The 20,738-nt window shown below is 32.3% G+C and overlaps 1 protein-coding gene across 4 annotated transcripts in view; it reads right to left on the bottom strand.

The window, feature by feature from the left end:
• The window catches only part of LOC117118716 (heparan sulfate glucosamine 3-O-sulfotransferase 1-like), a 38,022-nt gene that overhangs the window by 4,682 nt on the left and 12,602 nt on the right, over positions 1-20,738 (bottom strand). The window contains exon 1 of one of the 4 annotated variants that reach the window (XM_033263390.1): positions 15,053-15,106. The exons of 2 other annotated variants lie outside the window; for them this stretch is intronic. The gene's annotated coding sequence lies outside the window, so the exon portion shown is untranslated. Of the gene's footprint in view, positions 1-869; positions 908-15,052; positions 15,107-20,738 lie in introns of those variants that run through there. One more of the 4 variants, XM_033263389.1, reaches the window with a different exon arrangement.

Below are 20,738 nucleotides of genomic sequence, written 5' to 3'. Positions count from 1 at the left end.
AGGCACTTTATCTACGTTTGTCTCTCTCTACACAGGAGTATAAATGAGTACCCGGTGGTTTACTACTGGAAAAAAGGCGGCGTGGAAAGGAACTGGCCACCCTACCACACAATATCGGTTGGTAATAATAATAATAATAAAAATAATAATAATGATAATAATAATAATAATAAAAATAAAAATAATAATAAAATAATAATAAAAATAATAATAATAATAATAATAATAATAATAATAATAATAATAATAATAATAATCTGGAAGCATGGGCAAGGCAATTTATCCTATGTTTTCTCTTCCCACTGTGGAATTCTAAATACAAAATGCACATTTCATAAATAATATTCCTTTTAACAGAAACTTGAACAAATTCATATTTAATTGAAAACTAAGGGGACAGTCACAGAAAGAACCAAGTTTCTTAATCCAAAAGCTCGAGCGGTCATTCCACAGTGCATACCTCTACCAGCAGAGGAAGTTTCCTAGAGTATGCTACCAGACTGCCAGTGACTAGGGAATAAAATCTAAATATCGCATTGAGCATCAATATCATGTCTCATGAAAAACAATAAAATTATCCAATTTTTGTTTGAAGAAATGTATCTGAAGCTTGGCATACTTTAAATAAGTTATTGTTTGATCAAACAACATTAAATGTGTCTGACAAACATATGTTAGGATATAGATAGTAGCCCTAGGTCTGGCCCAACCCATATCACCATATGGAACACAATATCTTATAAAGTAGCTGCAGATATGACAATGTCTTTAAATACAGTTCTTAAATACAGTACATAAAATGAAAATCACAAACTGAAAAAATTAATTAAAATTAATTAAAATAAAATTAACTATAGCTAAAGACCCACCTTCGATGGTGCCGGTATAATGCGAGACTGTTTACTACCTAAATGGTAGGTAAAAAGAAATGAGTATACTGAAGAGGGATGAATAATGGGAGTTTCATTGATTTAACAAAGGAATTGTGGAAGTTAAATTGACCTTAACATTGCCTGAATGATATAAGTGCACCCTGGTCTTAAAACAAATCATCCAGTTCACAAACTACACATGAGCACTGAAGTGAAATAATTCAACCTATCGAAGTTTATCAAAACACTATTAATGAAACAGGATCCAAAGAATTGAGGTTACAGCCTAATAATAATAATAATAATAATTTGGATTTGTAAAGCGCAAAATACATAGGTCTCTATGCACTAGAAATTTAATACTACTACCAACTACACTCTAACTTAGAAAACGTAGCATATAGTCCCTGGCATTATTCTACATATAATCTTTCCCTACACAAATAATGAGAGCAGTGATGGGAATTAACCCGGGGACCCAGTGTGTAGGTAAAGTTCAGCGCACACATAGTTGCTACCCTAGTATAAAAGTATCCCAGCCCAGGCTGATTTCCTAGTTGGTCTTCAAATGGCCAAATATGAGTTTATGCCATTTAGTTTTATTCGCTTTTAAATTTTCTACGTCAAGATTTTATAGATTTTAATTTATATCCACCTTTTTAGCTTTGTTAGACGATTACTTAAAAATAATACTAGAATTATACTCACAACCAACATTCATCAACCAACAACAACCATCATTAACAACCAACACCAATAATTAAACCAACCAACAATCAACATTAATTAACTAACATTATGTCCCTATAGTATAGGAAAGCTAAGATGCGAAACTTACAATATGTTTGAGCTTGCTAGTTAAATACTTAAAAACGAAACCAGAATTATACTCACAACCATTACATTATGTCCAAGAAAGCTATTAGTCCATCTACTTTATAGTAGATCATGATTAGACTTAATATAAAGAATTATACAAGTTGTAATTTGAATCCAACTTTTGAATTTTTCATTCAGAGGATATGCATAATTATTGTCTACATAGAGTTCAAATGTACCAGTTAAAATGCTGAAAGATGTATTTGATGAAACTGACACTACAACATTTGCTGAAACTGAAACTACAGTATTTGCTGATGGAGACTAGTAAGAATAGACATCAAGGATGGAAACTCAAAAATTAATTTGCGTGAACTGTTGCCTAAATACACACATTAATTAGGTCCCAGTCAAATTGAATTTGAGTTAACGATTCCTATGGGCATCATTTGATTACGACCATAATATACAGCTGATGTATTAATTGGATGAGTTGAGATGAGAGGATGAATGGTACAGTATGGTAAACTCAGTGTTGATTCCAACCATAACCATGCATCAGCGCTAGTTCGAGACCCTCCTTGGTTCAGGTTCAAAACAATGGCCCCCCCTTACAGATTAGGAATAAACAATGGAGGACCAGCGTTAAAAGGGTAGGGTGATACATCAGACATGCTCTGGTTCACTTCTGCCTGTATGTTTAGCTTAAAAACTAAGTTCATCTTTCAAGGCATCATTTGAATCAATGGTGGCTTGTAAAGTTGTATCAATTTCTTTGGAGATACTGGCTTACGACAAACTCATTAAGAACCCTCTGGTATAGAACCACAGTAGCAAAAAAATATTTAGCATGGATCTCTGTGCATGTAATGCTTGAGAATTTTGTTTAGAAATACTTGACTGTAGAAGAAAAAATATTTAGCATGGATCTCTGTACCTGTGGTGTGTGGGAATTTTGTTTAGAAATACTTGACCATAGGCACTACTGTAGTACATTTAATTTAAATAAAATAAATCGCTTTTTTTTTTTTTGGAGTAACATGCTCTCCTTTTCTTCCTTTATTTTTCTCTCTTCTCTTTTTTTCTATATTTTTGGAAGAGGTCTACTGTATTACCCATAGCTCCATGGATCCACCCTTGTTGCATAAACAATAACCTCATTAGATTTTTTTTATCTTATCATTAAAGTTACTATGCAGAACAAGATAAAAAAAATACCATGAATTTGGATAATTAATGGTCGGTAAAACAGAATTAAGGCAAATTGATAGTGTATTAGTATTTCAGTTTCTCTGAAGTGACAATATGAGACTTCATTCTGTCATAAATGTCATATTAAATTCTCATAAATGTCCCTACAAAAGGGAAATATAAATTTGGTACAAATTGCTTTGATTGCTGTTGTGAACGTCAAGATGAATTAGGGAATGGTACAAAACCCTCTTCGATAGTGGCAGGCTAAGTGACAGATAATCAATCAACAGAGAGTTGTCTTATTACAATGGCATCCCCTCTTTGTACCAACTGTGATGTACCAAAGTATATTGGAAATGAAACATTCTACAGTGTAATTTCTGCTACACTCTTTTTTTTTATAAGAACACTGAGGCAGAAATTGCATAAAAGTTAAGAACAAAACTTGAGTCTGAGGTAAATTTCAAATGAGGTTTTTATATTTAAAAACATGGAAAACCAGCAAATCTATCTATGCCTTTAATATTTGCAGTATGTGCATCTAAGGAATAACATTTATAACACAGTAAAGTAATACTGATTGTAAAATAATCATTTTCTATGTTTGGAAGTGTACAAAAATATGAATAAAATATAACATTTTGAGCCTGAAAATCGGCCAAAAAATAAGAACACAGAGCCTGGGAAAAACTTTACTGATTCTTATATAAAAAAAAAATGTACTTCAAAATAATATGCAAGGGACCCTGGTCTTCCTGATATGCAGGGATCTTTCCCATCCAAAAAGAAAACAATAATCTACTGGAGACTAACTTCTCTTGCAACTTCATGCATGCATGTTTTAAATTGTCTAAAAGAAAAACGGTTAATAATTTAATAGACTTTTCAATATTCAAAAATCTATCTAAATAATGGACTGAGAAAGCTTCCAAAGAACTATCATTGTTACCTAGTTGTCACTTTCAGCTTTTCATTTCATCAAGTCGTTAACTTGTTTATTGATAATTTACTATTTAAATCACCAACAATAAAGTATGAACCCTATTGGCTATATACTGACTGTTTTCATTGGTTAATTTTCTGTAACTCGTCTGGAATATGTTGACATATTATTTATTCCTGATGATAAAAATATTGAATCACATTTGATGAGTCTTACATCATTTGGAGTATGTTTTATACTAAGCTTTATCTTATAAACGTTGCCAAGCTTCTTATCAAACAACCCATCAGGTGTACAATTGTGGCAAAGACAAGCCAAACCAGTCACTCGTCGCAAATCCTGTTTCAGAGAAAATGGCCAAGACATGCTAAAATGTCAAATTTAAAAAAATCTATTTTATTGCACTAAACTAACCTTTATATATCTACACACTATCCTATGCTGTTATTTTCCCCATTTTCAATCTTAAAACAACACTTTTTAAGGAGAAATGCCTGAAATCATAAACTTTAAAGGTGATTTCTCATATATTGTTCTTTAAACAGCTGTGTGGTTAACTTCAAAGGAAATGTCCGATTTGAATGATTTTTTTTTACCATTTTATAGCTATTATTTTACTCTCTAACACTGTATTAATAACACAAAATTGATTTTTGCGACGAGTGACTGGTTTGGCTTGTCTTTGCCACAATTACATACAGTATGTGGTACAGTCAATTTGCAAAAATCAATTTTAAGTTATTAATACATGAAACAGTAAAATGAGAGCTATTAATGGTAAAATAATCATTTAAATTTAACATTTCATTACAAAGTTTCAGCTGTTTAAAAACAATATTTGATAAATCAGCCTTTAAAGTTTATGATTTCGGGCATTTCTCAGGCATAAACCATCACCAAATTGTTAAAAATTGTTGTTTTGACATTGAAATTGGGGAATATCATGATGTACAGAAATAAAGGTTTAGTTTAGTGCAATCGTTGGATTGTTCTCCAGATGGAGTCTTGAGTTTTTGAGGGTGGTGGTTGTTCTCCTTGTCGTGGCTGTGGCAGTTAAAGCCTTTTTTATCTTCTATATTGTACTTTTATACTTACATTTTTTTAAATATAAATTTATATGTTTTTATTAGGTAATTTACTCTCACCTGTAAGTGGCAATTTTTTGCTGTTGGAAGAAGAATTAAATAAATAAAATTTATTTCCAAAATTATGACATTTCAACTTGCTTTTGTCATTATGTCTGAAACAGGATTTGCAATGAGTGACTGGTCTGGCTTGGTCTTTGCCATATATGGTCATGATATGTGATGTCATCTTGACCTTACAGTATTTAGGCATGTCACATGTTTTGTCAAATAAAATTTGCTAGCCTGCACAGAACTCTTTGAAAAATTCAAAAAAGTATTTAATAAACTTTAAGTGTATGAATTGCTTTTAAAGAGAAAAGCCCAGAGGTCTTCATTGTTTTTTTTTTTTCTTTTTTAGATTCTAGTTTTAATTTATGGACAGCAGTTCAGAGTATTTAAGTCATGTGAGCTTTTTTTTTCATTATCAGCTTACCCTCTGGTTAAGTTAGAATACTTTTTTCTTAAACATTTGCATTTTAATGTAATAAGTAAAATAGAATGCAGTGATTTTCAATATCGTCTTAAAACCTGACATACCTTTTTTAATGAAGCAATTGAAATAAAATTAAATATATATTATAAAGAAAGTTTAACATTCTAAAACTAGAACCTTTATTCGGGAACGTACCAGGGGCTTGAAATAAATTAGAGGTTAACTTTGTAAAAACAAGAACCTTTATTAAAGCGGGAACGTACTAGAAAATTGTCTCCCGGTGTACTGCCAAAATTTACCATCAGATAGACCCCACTGGAAATAAGTCTTTGGATTTTCATGAGTTCTCCTTGTATTTTACATTCTAAAAAATCAATCCAACCTAAGGTAAGGGATAAAAGGCACAAATAAATCTTCCTACATGGTGTGAAACATAGACAAACAAAAAGAAGTATCAAAATAATATTTTAATTTGCTATGAAAATTAATAAATATTGCTGTAGGGAGAAATACATTATTGATTACTGTATACAGACTCCTTACAGTTAAGTATAAGATTAAAATAGATGAACAATAAAAGCATGTTGTGATTTAAAATCAAGTAAAGAAATTATGGGCAAAAAGCTAAACCCACATAATTTTACTGTAAACTACTGTACAGAGATTCCATATTCTGAAAATGTGAGACAAATTGTACATGAAATCTTTCGTTCACACCTGGGCCTTTACCACAAACTCAATATTCTGTAGACAATTTTATTACACTATGCACATCACTCACAGAATTTGAATGGCCATATTTATAGGTGTTTTGATACCTCCATGTTTTTTGATAACTATCAGCACTTTCAACTTAAATGGCCTCCCAATAAATAACCTTTCAAGATGCACTAATTTAACGATGTACTGTAAGTACTGCTCTGAGAATACTGTAGGAAGGAAATTTGTAAACAGATAATAATCTTATAGTTAACCAGGGGCCCGTTTGTACAACACGTCTTATCAGCGATGTGTGTTGTATAGAGACGGATTAGGGATTCTGTGAGATTGTAAACAACTGGAAAAAAGGCTACTTCAAAAAAAAAATTTTGTGGATTGGGATTCCAACTTGTGCCTGCAGATAACATCGAGTGGTAACTAATCGCAGACCAAATCGAGGTCACCGAGAAGAGTACAGTTTATACATGGAGAAACTTTTCTGCATGGTATATTTGAAGCCTTTAATGCAGGATATCAACAATTAATTATAGATGTTCAAGTCAAAACTGTATCTTGAAATTTTGTCAGGGATTATAATTTTCGTTTGCAAATAGCAACTCTACTGAAAACAAAAGGCAATTATTTCAGATGATTTCGTTTGTTAACTTAAATTATAGATGTTCAAGTTAAAACGGTATCTTGAAATTTTGTCAGGATTATAATTTTCGTTTGCAAATAGCAACTCTACTGAAAACAAAAGGCAATTATTTCAGATGATTTCGTTTGTTAACTTAATGATGCGAATGATGTTGTTTCAACGAGTAAGATGTAAAAATAACAATAACTATTATTTTTACATACTCCCTGTTTCAACTGTTCTTATTTTCTTACAGTAGGTTTGAAAATTATTATTCATGTTTTCAATTGTCGAGGTTTACAACGCATTATGAAGTAACATGATTTTAGCATAGTCTGGCAAGCCACTCTTAATAACTGTACACAAATTCATAACTAAATTATAATATGTGACCCAAGCTCACAAACAGGCTGTAAACATGCACAGCACTGTATTGAGAAACAAGCCTTAACATGCCATAAATTATGAATTTCGTGTGAATTGGGTTTTTGTGTAATAAATAAAGTATAATTATTAATCTTACTATTCCTAAAGTTTGAGTTTAAAATTCAAAAGGTAAAAGGCAAAATTTAGCCATTTTCAAATGGGAGTTAGTGAAAATGAAGGAAATTGCCAAAAATAAAAGCATTTTTCTCAAAACTTGATTTAAGAAAGTTGAGAAGATGACAATTATTCTCGGTCATAACTTTGCTTCCAGACACCCGATTAAGTTCATTTAACTGTCATTTTAAAGTAAATGATATGTTTTATGCCATTATAACATTATATAACAAAAACTCATTTTAGCTTGAGGATGAGTTTACAGCCTGTTTGTGAGCTTGGGTCACATATGTCCTTAGGTTGCTTTGATTTATTTATAGACTCACAGAGAATGCAATATGAAATATTCATATTCATCAATATTTGCACTGTCATAGTTTTCCACATGCTCTTTGCTGCCATAATTTTATGTATTATTAAAGTAAATATTAATGTGGAAAATTGTTTTTACTAATAATAGTTTAGGTTAAGGTGACCCAATAAAGGTCGAAACATTGAATCATGGCTTCCCTCACATTCGGATTAACGTTCATTCTATGTTAGGTTTATTAATGCAATTACTTTTTATTAAGTTCAAGATTTGCTGTTATATAAAAAAGGTTACATAATTTTTCCCTAGGCTTATATAGTAGAATGCAATTGCATTGTCAATATAAAAAGTTAGAACTGATACCAATTCTCAAAAATGTTCTGTCCGTAACCAACAAATATTGTGGAATGCCTCTATTATATAATAGTCCATTTGTGTTGACTCCAAAGTGCGGATGCTGTATATGAACAAACAAAAGAACAAATGAAATATCATAAAATAAACAGGATTGTAGTTGTACATGTACAAAAATAAATGTGTGTGGTAGATTAGTATAAAGGGTGGGTGAGTGACCATTAGTAAAGTCTAAATAAAAGGAATTGATTTCAGGGATGGGCATAGGGGATTAATAGAGGTGGATTGAGGGACATGAAATTAGCTTAATAGACTGGTTACCCCGCCCACCATAACTACATCACTGAATAAATTACACAGCTATACTTTTAAGTTAAGTGAACGTACCTGCAACACCAATACAGCAGAAAAACAAATGTATACATCCCGGCCAGACTAATGTTACAGTACTTTGTTTCGCTTCATTTATTTTATCATTAAAATTTACAGAGACACACATGAAAACATGAAAAATACAAGAGAATTAACAAAAAAAATTATACCGTAATGTTCGAATAAGCGCCGCTCCAAACCTGAAATTTTTTTCACTAAGCGCCGTTCTTGAATAAGCTCCGCTACGCTTAATCGAGAATATATTACCTTTGCGTGAAACACTTTGAGAAACATGGTTTTAAATACAATGTACAGTATACAATACAGTGTTAAAACTAGAAATTGCAAATTGCAAGTGAAGTGCTGCGAAGTAAAACTGCATAAAATGTTCTTCGAACAAAATTATTTATACGAGTGAAGTGAAAATAATGAATAATAAAAATATAACAAATAATATGAGACACGAACCATTGTCTATATTAAAACAGCGTTGGTACCGTGTTCAATAGTGTTTTGCTGCAGTGACATCTCGCTGCTGGCGACTCGCTGCTGCTGGTGATGACTCGCTGCTGGCGAATCGATCTGCGCATGTGTATAAAATTGTATTTACCTGTATTTCCAAAAACACTATGCCAGTCTACAACAAGTGTCGCCTAAATAATAGGCTAGTAAATAATTTAAACTGGGTTCGTAAATAATATTGGCCTCAAAATATTGTGGCTGAGACATGAGCCGATTAAACGTAGAAATAGGAAACCTAGAAATATAGTAAAAACGCTGAATAGTACTCCATCGCGACATGCGGACGTTGGTACGAGTAGGTTAGTCTACAAACGTCGCCTAAAGTAATTGATTTTACCTGGCAGAACGAAAGAAAGAAACTCCGCTTTTCAGTTGTCTTAGGCGCAGGTTTTTTGACAAACAATGACCTTTCAGAGGTCAAATTGCTGTCAAGAATATGAATTGGCTGCTTCGCAGCAATAAATAACACAATGAAAAAACAAGCTTTTCTTTATAACGTTTATTTACGATGACCTATGATAGGCATCCTGAACTGCAAGAATACAAGGTACAGTAAAATGGGAACGGGCATGGAAACAACACACCAATACCTTTTTATAAGCGCCGCTCTCAAATAAGCGCTGCACCGAAGCATCCAAAAATTTGATAAGAGCAGCAGCGCTTATTTAAGCATTACTGTACAGTACACAAAAATGACAAGATTGATAAAAAAAGTAAAATTGATTTAAAGTACTATCAGGTGGCTCTCCAAAAAAGGTGAATAAAAAACAAAATTAAAAAATTAAAAACATGTTATACAAAACTTTAAGGATATATATTTTTATAGAATTCTGAAAACAGCCAGTTCTTTTATTCATAAAATATTTAAGTAAATTTCTGAGAAATAAATTTATAATGAAAAGAAATATGCTTTAACTTCTGTAAGGACTATTTCCAAAAATTCTTGAAAAATCATTAAACACAGAAAAAATGTGTCAGTACGGGCAAATATATGAAAATACTAATTCATCAGAGTGTCTAGTATTAATATTAATAAAACTATATATAAAAAAATAAACATTTTGAAATAAAAGAAAAAGAGCCATTACAAAATGGATAGTATAAAAGGCTCAAATTCAGTGTTTTTTCATTGTTTAATTCTGATCACCCCAGATACCATTTAGAATTACCTTAAATGGAGTTTTTTAGGATGATCTAGGCTAATCATCTCTCCCGGGTTGTGTAGCAAATTGCTAAACCAAATCTCAAAATCCTCTGTGAATCTCTCCCACTCTCAGTGCATTTAATTGAAACAGACGGCTCATAAATATCTATCCACTTCCACTCCAAAAATTATAGTATGTATACATGCTGTAAATTTGCGTGGTTTTGTTTTTTTTCTCAAAAAAAATTATTTCTATTTCAAGAGAAATCGCTGCTTCCGCCTATTACTCCCATTATCCATTAAAATAGTACATGCCTTAATAGGCATCTCCCAAAATTCAAGTTTCTCGCTATACCATATTTTATCTATACTGTATTGTGTCAATGGATAAAATTTAAATGGCTTATTTCCAAATTTCCCAACTGAATGAAGTTGAATATTCATGAAATGATGTTGAATATTCATGAAATGACACTTCTGGATATTTCTCATTTCAAATAATTTCAAGGCTAATTTACAAAGTAATATTATAATCAAAATGTTGAGAAGAACCATGTTTAGTAACCCTAGGGATATTACCGTCTGGACAACATATATAACACATGTCCTAATTCGGATGTATTTACCATTATTATGACCTATTAACCTACAAATCTTAATCTCAATATTGTGCAGTCTCTCTAGCAAGATCATCCATTCTGTGGTGTGTATTATCTGTGATGCTAGCAAGCTTGAAGCCTTGTCCAAACTAGTATCACATTTTGTTTGACAAAATCATGTGATATGCTTAGATATGGTCACGTTGACATGATACATGACTAACGTAAAAAATCAAATTGAAGCCCTGGGCTTGTTCTTTATGCAAAATTTGTAAGCATTGTCATTGCTTTAGCCTTTTGTGTAAAATTATCCTAGTGTGTTTATATTTTAACATTCGAAAATTGTACTGTAAATGTCGCGCAATTCATCTACATACCGTTGCTGCCATGTCGATAATATATAAATAAAATGAAAAAAAAAAATGAAATGAAATTTTGGATGGGCTTCTTTACGAGGCTAATTTTGCAGTCAAAAATGGGGCTTCTTTTCAAAACGAATGCTGTAAATTTTGGGAATTTGTACTATAAAACATCAATCTATATCATGAAGTGTATTAACTTGGCATTAAATCACCTACACTACTGTATAAACCAAGCATGTTTTTAATTTATTTGTTTTCTGAGTACAGTACTATCTCGAAAAGAAGCATAGATGCTATCTTGAAATGAAGCTCATGTGCTTCTTTTCTAGACAGGCTTTTTTTCGAGGCTAATTTTGCAAACTAAAGAGGGGGCTTCAATTCAAGGTTTTACGGCTGCAGAGGAAAAAGATTAATATTTTGATATGTTGCACACCTGAAGGGGTGTTTGACAAGAAACTCTTAACTATTAAAACAAGATAGATTTTTTAAATATTTAAATATATTCAGAGCTTTTGTGGAAAAAAATTAAGTACTAAAGACAAAAATTTGCAAGAGATGGATTAGTCTTCAGTAGATTATTGTTTGTTTTTGGGAGAGGGGAAGTTCCCTGCACTTCGGAGAGACCTGGGACCCCTTGTATAATATTTTGAAGCTTAGCTGAAATTATACTGTAGAGCAGAGGTATATTTCAGTTGGTACAAATGAGGTTATTGTCCCTGCTACAGTACTGTAATAAATTTATCTTTTTGTTGTACCGTAATTGATTTTCTGTCACACTCACAGTACAGTTTCATCTTGACGTTCACGACAGCAATCAAAGCAATTTGCGCTAAATTTTACATTCTCTTTTTGTAGGGACACTTATGAGAATTTTATACGACATTTATGACAGAATGAAGTCTAATATTTTCACTTCAGAGAAACCGTAATACATATGCTACCAATTTTGCCTTTACTGTAATTCTGTTTTACGGGCCATTAGCAAAATTCATGGCATTTTGCTATTTTGTTCAGCATTGTATTAACTTTAATGGTAAGATTATAATTTGTAGCATCGAATATAAATAGTCTAACATATATAAATTCATTAAAATCTAATGAGATTATTGTTTATAAGTAATAAGGGTGGATCCAATGGGCTATGAGTACAGGTATTAATCAGGGGAGGCGCCAGGATTCCCCCCCCCCTGCACAAATATTATACAAGGTATGTCAGGTTCTAAGAAGATATTGAAAATCACTATATATTCTATTTATTATATTAAATGTAAATGTTTAAAGAAAAAAAAACATTTTAACACTTATCCAGAGAATAAGCTAATTATAAAAAACTGGGTCACATGACTTTTAACTCTGAACTGCTATCCATAAAATAAAACTAGAATCTAAAAAAAAATTTTTAAAAATGCAAGGCCTTTGGGCTTTCTCTTTAAAAGCAATTTAATACACTCAAAGTAATTACTAACTAAATATTTTGTGATTTTTTTTAGAGTTGTCTTTCACAAAAACGTGACATGTCTATAATGTAAGGTCATGATGACATCACATTATGACCCATATATAAGGACATGACTATATATGGGCATATAAAGTTTTTCGTCAAAGATAACTTGGTAATCTGTACAAACCTTTACAATCATAAGCCGTGTGATAGCAAATCTATTATATTTTAAATTTCAAATCATGTGCAAATGTAAATGGTATTCAAATTATTGAAATAAAATTTCGGGAAAAATAGATAAATTTTGGCCTTTAAACCATGGCATATTTTAATATGGTAAACATTGGGAAAATTTGAAATCACAATAAGAATAGTAACTACATATGAACTCAAAGCTGAATAAAATAAATTGGTTTTTTTAGCTCTCAGAATAAAAAAAAAATTCAAATTTATTTTATACATTTTTCATTATAATTTGTCTTTATGATTTGGCAAAATAAAAATCATCCTTCTTGATTAGGTATTTTTTATTTATTTTTTTAAAAAGAAAATGACATAAACTTCTTTTCATACACAGTACTGTACAACAAAATCTGGCATAGGTCACGCATATAGTACACTGATAATAATGGTGGTGCTTACCAAGGTACATTATACTTAGCAATGGGGAACACTGTTGGGGGAGATCATGCCTGGTTCTGGGCTAGTGGTATTAACCTCTATTTTTGAGCAAATGATTATTCTATACGCATGTGTTATTTCTAAATTTCCAAGTATGACATTTAACTACACAGATGAAGACCCAAGAGAAGGGGGCGCCACAACCTACAGCCTTAAATATCGACGCTAGTTCAAACGGCACGCTAGACAGTGGTTCTGGTGGTGGAACAAGTCTTCTTGGATAATGACTATAAACCGTAGGCCCAGTGTACAAAATGGCTTGTGTGCACTATAGAGAATCCAGTACTGTACATCATTCGAGATCCGAGATTCGAGATACCCCGGTGTACTGGTACAGACATGCCCTGTGGTGGATGATGAGAGTTGTTGATACAGGGTACAGTACAGGGTTACCGGGTAGCACAGACACGAAGGGACCCTTAGGGGCGAAGAAATTCACATACCAAGCGCCCTGAGCATCTTATTTGATGGACCTCGCTATACAAATCTAAAATATTATTATTATTGTTTCCAACAGACAACCTGGCTCCCCAGCTCATCAAAAAGAGCCACTATTGTCTTTTGGGTGTTATAATTTCCAATATTTTTAAAGATGGCAGCATCAAAATTTTATGCTATTAAATGGATATAGTTTTTTTTTTTTATGTGATCTTTTAATGTTAACTAGTCTCCTGAGCTGTGTCGGTAAAAATTACTTAATCTTCTCAAATACAATCCATAGTATTAACAATTTGCGCACACAATAAAGAGGGTTTTTTTTATAGAAAGGAAAAAACCGTCTTGGTATTTACTGTAAATGTCAGCCGTATTTATACTGCATCATATCATTTCATTAATAAATATTTTCTAGCATCTGCTTCTTAAACACAGTTGTATTTCAAACTGTTTCCTTAAATAAAATATAATAATATATAAATTATATAATATTATATTATAATTATACTATTATATTATTATATATATAATTATTAATTATTTGATAATATTTTAATAATATTCCCTTAAATGTTGCAATTATTTTTTTTGTTACATCTATTTCATTAAAGCAAAATATACAGCTTATTAATAGATATTTTCCCAGTTTTAAAATCTTTAAATTGTTAAAAGAATAATAGTTGCCAATTAACTAGTATCGTATTACACAGTAAAAAACTCTAAATTATGCAAATCCAAGCTTTAGTCTGAGAGTTGTATTTTTTAAACTATTTTATATACAAAAACAAATATTATTAGATATAGGTCCCACTCCCCAAGACCCCTCAAATGGAAACCTCAGTCCCAAAAGTGGTCTTTAATTAGAGGAAAACATGTATACAAATCTGTGCTTAAGCCTGGAGAGTTGTCTTTTTTTTTTTAGCTATTTCATACAAAAAAATAAAAAATAAATAAATAAATATTTGATACAGGTCTCCTCTAATTAAGATCCTTCCAATTAAAGACGACTTCCAATTAAAGGCCACATTTTTGTGGTCCCACATTAATGAATGTTTTTCATGGAAATCCCAGTCTCAAAAGTGGTCATTAATTGGAGGGAAACTACGGTATTTCATACAAAACCAAATATTACTAGATACCGAACAGGTATCCCTCGAAGACCCCTCCAATTAAAGACCACTTTTCTATGGTCCCAATTAACAAATTCTAATTAGGTCAAAACTGCCAAAGACCATATAAATCCCAGTCCCAAAAGCGGTCTTTAATTGGAGGGAGCCCTGTATGCAAATTTATGGTTAGGTCACCACCAATATTATAGCCTGTCTCCCTCTAATTATGACCCCTACAATTCAAGACCACTTCCAATTTAACAAGCACTTTTCTGTATTCCCAAATTAACAAATGTCTTTCTAATTAGAGGTCAAAAATGCTTAAGACCATGGAAATCCTGTTCGCAAAAGTGGTGTTTAATTGGAGGGAGACCTATGCAAATTTGTGCTTAAGGCTACTATATAGACTAACTAATATTTCATACAAAACCAAATATTACTACTGTAGATATAACTGACCTGTATTGAATTGGAGAACACAGTACTAGATACTCCCTTCTGGTTCATGTAGAGCGTACTACTGTACAATATATAGCAAAGCTTTTTTATACTATCACTACTATACCAGTACATTAATTTTATCTCATCTATGCAACTAATGAAACATGCAGACTGCTTACAAAAGCATGAATAATATAATAAATTTTTTATTAGCTGGATAGTCAATAAATTGTATGCATGAATATATATGCATTCTACATCGTATGTTTACCTGTACTGGAACACACACAGCTTCACCTATTTTTTTCATAAATTTAGTAATTTACCGATTGTGACCGTCTCTGGCAAAACCTGCCACTTGTCGCAATTTCTAATTTCACGCAAGTATCTAAAAACGTTTGAGAATCAGAGTTTTTAACATTTTCAAGTTTTTGCATTTTATAAAAGATATATCGAAGAACATTTACTGCAAAATATTAATCACAAACGTCTAACTGAAAAGCATATTAAAATTATTTTTATAATAAAAATTGTAATAGTAAACTATTGATTTTGGAATGTTTGGAAGCTGTTTTCTCAAAACCTACCATACATGGCTTTATATCCAATGAATTAAATATTCATAAGTTTGATAATACTCAACCAATTCCCATCAAATAAACACTGTTTTAAAGAAGAATTCATGCAAAATTTAACAATAAAAACTAGATATTGACTTTTTCCTGCAAATGGCTGGTTTTGCCAGAGCTGGTCTTTAATTATTTACATGTTTAATTTTTGAACATACAGTAGCTGAATATCATATTGCTATAGTTACTATTTGCTGTATATGTTTACATTTTAAATATTTATTCCAACTATATTATTTGGAAATTATTAACCTGTCTTGGTGAATGTATGCACAAGTATATCCCATTTTTTGTCTGTAGCACAGCATTTTTCTAATACGAATTTTATAGACCACTTCACTACTGTACACCAATTAAGGCCAGCATATAGTAGACGGCTGCTGGTAACAGCAATATGTAAGTAATAAATAATCCATTATTAATGATTCAATAAAGTGTGTGTACCTATCAGTATGTTGTGTTTACAGTACCTATCCAATCCATTCCACTATACACCAAATATCCTTTTCCAGTTAATTTAATAATTAGTAGAAATGTTTAAAATAAAACCTACCTTTTCAAGACCCTGTTAAATACTGAATTGCAATGTCATGGCCTGCGGTACTATAATATTTTAAATACCTACCAAATACATTAATTATAGAAAATTACAGAGGAAAAAAAACTAGCATTCTATGCAAGAATTATACATTTTCATACAAAGATAAATTATAAGTATACAAAAAAAAAATTATATGGAAATTTGTACAAACCTAGCCATCTTCTCACATTAAATGGTCAGTACAGTATGTTTTAACTTCATAGTCCTTGAGACTACTGTATGTAAACATAAAGAAGGATCCAGAGAAAAATCAGAGTAGTGAGTTGGTGGTATTTAAGATTTTTGTTTAAAAAGAAGGCTTGACCAACATAGGCAATTGAAAATTAGCTTGGTTTGGAATACCCTGGTCCCTCTTTCTTTTCTCTCCCTCTTTTTATTTTCTTGGAAAGGGGACCTTAGCCCCTATGGGCCCCCTAGATTCAATCCAGTGTTGTAGAGTATGTATTATGCCTCTCCCATCTCCGAATATAGAACAGACTGCCACAGAGTTAGGCTATGTTCAGACTTGGAGATAAGCAAGGCTTGAGTTAAGCCCGGCTCAACGTTAAGCCCAGCTTAACTTTGCCGGGCGTCCAGACTAGTGGGTTTAGCCAGGCGAGCATTTGCATAATAATGAACCGTAACCAGGAAACTTGTTTCAAAACATTGCTTGCGAAAACGTACGCTTGCTCACAGCGTACGTAACTGAATGCTGATTGGTCATTTCGTCACCCGAAGTCAATGCAAAACCCCCCGCAACAATTAAAGCCCGGCTTAGAAAAGTTAAACACGGTGGCGCGCCAGGCCTAGTTACTATAATGTAGGAACACAGCCCGGCTTGAGATACTGTAAGCAACCTAGTTCAGACTGGCAGGTGGATAAACCCGGTGAGTTGAGCCGGGTTTATCCACCTAGTCTGAACTAGGCCTTAGATGGCTTCCATTATACACAGAAAGCTTCCGGGTGGCAGTCAATGACTTGTATAGTCTCAAAGGTCAATGTAATAGCATGGTGACTGGTTGTTCACTTTTATTAGCAGTTTAAATAGATAAACAGGTAGATGAACCATAAACTATTAGAATAAGGATTGCTGTGTTCTTGATGGTATTTTTAAAGACCTCTTTAACTTCCCCTGATGTATTTCATGTATGTATCAACTCAAGGTCGACTTTCATTTTTTGTGTCTACTGTCCCATTGCTAGCATACACAATATGTTATCGTCTGGCAATTAACCCTATACGAGCGTGTAAATCCATTGGAGGTGCAACATGGGTACTACTACAAGGTAGGGGGCGCCCTATTAGAAACTGACTGCAGTTCGAAACTCAACAAACTTGCGCTTTAAACTCGAACCATGCATCATAGATAGCATTTTGAAGTGCACAGTAATAGGCAGTAGACACATGCTCCAGCTGACCTTGAGGTCGGAGGTTGAATTCCTCACTGTGCATTCTGCATGTGTCCTTTGGCAAGGCACTTTACCTACGGTTGTACAGTACTTCTCCACTTGCAGTCAAGAAAAAAGTACTTCTCTTGAGTCTTTATCAGTCAACAAAAATGTGGAATGAACTAAAGTACACCTAGTTAAATATTAACTTTCAAAATATGTCAGTACATTCACTCCAAAACTATTACTACATAAATTCATTTCATTGACTCTTCTGTTGCTTGATTTATTGCTGCGAAGCAGCCAATTCATATTCTTGACAGCAATTTGACCTCTGAAAGGTCATTGTTTGTCAAAAAACAGGCGCCTAAGACGACTGAAAAGCGGAGTTTCCTTCTTTCGTTGAAAAGCGGAGTTTCCTTCTTTCGTTCTGCCGGGTAAAATCAATTACTTTAGGCGACGTTTGTAGACTAACCTACTCGTACCAACATCCGCATGTCGCGCTAGCTAGGCCTAGACTAGCTAGGATGGTAGACTAGCTAGCCTTGAAGGGACGAAGGTCCCAATGAAAAACAACGTCGCTCCTTGATAGCTAACATTTTCTATTTAACATCACAATAATTCATTATTAGACCTATAATTGTTTTTTGAATTGTACTCCACAAATCTCAGCCTATACCTCACATAACTTGTTAACGTCTTGTATCTATATTGTCGTGACGTCATGGCTTGCTGGCTCACACCAATTTAACCTCCTTGCTCACACACTTGTGATGTCTCGCACTTGTGATCAAATAACACGCTGGCTCGCACTTTGGCAACACTCTTTGGCAGTCAACTCGCCCCTAGAAAACCCTCCCTTGGAAACTTGCCCCATAAAAATGTACACTTCCTAGATCATGCAGTCTTCAAAATAAAAATTGTAACCTTTGGTAATTAACTACATTTTCCACATACATAGACATTTTTGAAACTTTATTAAAAAAACCTAAACCATAATTCACCACTATAGAAACTTTTTGACAAAAAAAATTACAACTTTTTTACCCAGAAGTGTTCTAATATAGACAATGGGTCGTGTCTCATATTATTTGTTATATTTTTATTATTCATTATTTTCACTTGACTCGCATAAATAATTTTGTTCGAATAACATTAATATGCAGTTGTACTTCGCAGCACTTCACTTGCAATTTGCAATTTCTAGTATGTGTGTACATATACTGTACAGTATATCTTTTTAATTTTTGTAATCTCTATTTGCCTCTCTCATAATCACCATTATGCTTAATCACCATAGCTTTTAATCCCCTCATTTAAATATTGTAGCATTTTTTGTAATCACTGTCTATAAGTTTTCTCATTCCTGATGATGACCCAATAAAGGTCGAAACGTTGAATCATGGCCTCCCTCTCTTTATTCGGAGTAACGTTCATTTTATGTCAACTCTATTTATTGTATATATTATATGTTTAATCTGTACCACATTGAAAATGGGTGCAATAGTACTGAAGAAAGTGCCTAATAGGATAAAGGAAAAATAAATTTATATAAATAAAGAGGGTACCTGGTAGGTTTCAACAACCAATGACCAAGGGTAAATAAATGTGAAGCTCTTTAGAGGCCTTGATGGCATGAAGTGATTATTATAAGTCTAACATATTAATTATATTATTATATTGATCAATGAAACAATAATCATAATATGTGGCAAAGACAAGCCAAACCAGTCACTCGTCGCAAGAATCGATTTTGAGTTATTAATAAAGTGTTAGAGAGTAAAATAATAGCTATAAAATGGTAAAAAAATCATTCAAATCGGACATTTCCTTATGAACTTACAAGCGTTTAACCACACAGCTGTTTAAAGAACAATGTATGAGAAATTAACCGTCAAAGTTTATGATTTCAGGCATTTCTCATGCAGAAACTAACTTTAAATCCTTAAAAAGTATTGTTTTAACATTGAAAATGGGAAAAATAACAGCATTGAATGATGTGTAGATATATAAAGGTTAGTTTAGTGCAATAAAATAGATTTTTTAAAATTTGACATTCCAGCATGTTTTGGCCATTTTCTCTGAAACACGATTTGCGACGAGTGACTGGTTTGGCTTGTCTTTGCCACATATACTGTAGATCAATGGAAAGTACAGTATCTGCCACATGCAATACAGATCAATAGTTGCCATATTGAATTGCAAGTTGCAGTTATCAGAATGTCTATCATACAGCATAAAAGGTATACAATAGAAAGGTACACAATTAAAAATATTTTATAAAAAGTTGTTAGTATTTTAGCAGTTTGCCCTTCGTTTTTACTTACAGTATCATAACACACTAGGGAAACTTTTAATATGAACATGGCACGCAAGGTTTCACTTCATTAATTATTTTAAACCAAAGTTAAAATTAAAGAGATTTTGAAAGGATTAACAATATTATTAGTGTTAAAAAGATTAAAATCTGATGACTACATTGGACATGGTATACATAAATGTACTTCATCATTCAAGAAACAATTAATTTAAAAAGTAGAAGGTTATATTATAAGTCATGGTACCCTTCCTTTCATTTTACAGATGTTATCTTTATATAATGTGAATTATATTGCTCTAACAAACCAATTGCACTGCAACAATGATATTACTGAATAGGTCAATAATCTTTTCAATAAAAACACAATAAAATTTTAATGGTACAGTATGTTACATAAAATTCTTCCCTATAAATCTGTGGCTTTTTATATAAAGATGAATAATTTGTGATGGTACAGTAAATGTCCTTCTATATTTTTGATATATAGCAAAACAGAAATTACAATATTTATTTTAACACTGTTTGGAATTTGTCATTTAACTGCAGTGAGACTTCATCAATTTTACTGATGAAGGCCACAGCAGTGGCAGAAATAATCCCACTGTACAGTAGTGTATACATCACTGTTATTTTTATAATATAAAAAATTAGATAAACTTCTGTATCTTCTATCAGGGAATGACACAAAATACTCGGCTAAATTTGTGTTGAAACACATACCCCTAATAATTTTCTATCTTTGAAAAGTGTGTAAAATAAGAATAATTGAGCCTGAAATTGGCAAAAA

Source organism: Anneissia japonica, unplaced genomic scaffold (assembly GCF_011630105.1).
Source record: "Anneissia japonica isolate Jap-2015-1 unplaced genomic scaffold, ASM1163010v1 scaffold1951_len603592_cov169, whole genome shotgun sequence".
Classification (NCBI taxonomy): domain Eukaryota; kingdom Metazoa; phylum Echinodermata; class Crinoidea; order Comatulida; family Comatulidae; genus Anneissia; species Anneissia japonica.
Note: the sequence above shows the minus strand (reverse complement) of the source record. Positions and strands in the feature narration are given on the sequence as shown.